Here is a 1,708-nt window from a genome sequence, read left to right on the forward strand (position 1 = left end):
CTATAGTCAGTAATTGCAAAAAGGAAAAAACTTTAGTTCCTAGCGACTTACTCATCAATGGCTGTCTGCCAGTTTCACTAACATTTACTGAATGCCTACCACATTGCTTCCCAATTATCTGCTTTATTTAACAAGAGGTGAACTGAAAGCAAGGATATCAGGGGATTTGCCCAGCGACATAGCTAGGTAGTGGCAGAGCCCACACTAGAACCTGTGCTTCTTTAAGTCCTAACCCCAAATTCTTTCTTCTGCCTAACTAAAAATGAATTACTTAATTAGCACAAGCCTTTCACATAAATGATCACATTTAATTTTTGCAAAAAAGAAAACCATGAACTAGGTACTTATTGTTATTATTTTATTCAAAATAAAGAAATTGAGGCCACTACAGATGTCATTAGCCTAAAAGAAGTTTGCTAGTACACGATGAGGGCAGGACTTGAATCTAGACTTTTTTCATTTTAGGGCTAAATTTTAGCAGAATGTGAAAGTTTGAACTCTTATACTTTAAACAAACAAAACCTTAAAATCACTGATTGATCCAAAATGGTTTTATGGAAAAACTAATCTGTAACAAAAAGTTGGCATTGAGTTCAAAGGCACCGCTGTTATTGAGCAAAGTATGCAAAGGTTCCAAGGAGGTCAGGGCGAGGAATGAGGGGCTGGGACATTTACAGCAGCAGGCATTTTCTGTTCCTCTTCTTGAAGGGAGGTGGGCAGAGATCCGCTGGAATAGTTTCATCAGACACCATCTGGAGCCCCTGCTGTGTGAGAGCTGAGCATTCCAGGTATTCTATAGCACAGACCTCGTCAGCCAGGGATGAACCCTGTGGCTGGGTGATGGGAGCCAGCTTCTTCTTCAGTTTCTCAGTCATGTCTTTATCATCCCTAAGCTCAAGTTTAGATCCCACTAGGATGGTGGGAGGGTTGGGACTCTGGATGATGTTGCACTTCCAGACACCACTTTGCACGGGCATTTTCGAGTTAGGCAAGACTCAGAAGAGAAAGGCAAATTAAGAATACACCTATTTGCGGATAGGATAGGAGGCATGATCTGTCCTCATCTTCTTGTCCGGCTGTATCCATAAGCCCAGATTCACTGGTTTTCCATCTACCGTAACATTGGCAGAATAGCTGTCAAAGACAGTGGGCTATATTCCCCAGGAAATGCATTGGTTGTGTAACTGGTCAGTACACAAATTTTACCAACTGCTCCGTCTCCCACCGCCACACCCTTAGTGGCTGCATCTGGGTCATCATCCAGATTCTCCATTTCTACACCCTGTGCCCCATACTCAACGTCTTCCCTCACTGAGTATGCATGTGCAGCTCTTGCTCTTGACTCTACTTTCCTTCGACACTCCTTTATGTGTTGCATCTATTGCAACTTCATATTGCAGTTTCATGCGTTCTTCTTAAATCATCACCTGAGTTGCAAGGCAGAGAAGAAAGCACAAGGGTCCTGGAATCAGATGGCCTTGGGCTTTAATCATATTTTTCTTGCTGCTTGCTTGTTTTGAGACCTCAGGCAATAACAATAATTGCTAACATTTCCCGAGTGCTGAGTATGTCCCAGTAATGCTCATGGCTTAATATGTAGTAACTCATTTAGTCTTCAAAAATGGAGGTAAAAACAATATTCCCATTTTTGTGGAAGAGGGAATTAAGTGAATCGGTCTTCTTTTGTGTAAAGTGATGATAGTCACAT

The 1,708-nt window shown here is 41.9% G+C and overlaps 1 pseudogene; it reads right to left on the minus strand.

Annotated features, from left to right (window-relative positions):
• Positions 1-671: 671 nt before the first annotated feature.
• LOC106832656 (ras-related C3 botulinum toxin substrate 1 pseudogene) lies at positions 672-1,378 on the minus strand (annotated as a pseudogene).
• Positions 1,379-1,708: the final 330 nt, after the last annotated feature.

The sequence above is a fragment of the Equus asinus genome, chromosome 23 (assembly GCF_041296235.1).
Source record: "Equus asinus isolate D_3611 breed Donkey chromosome 23, EquAss-T2T_v2, whole genome shotgun sequence".
NCBI classification, from domain to species: Eukaryota; Metazoa; Chordata; class Mammalia; order Perissodactyla; family Equidae; genus Equus; species Equus asinus.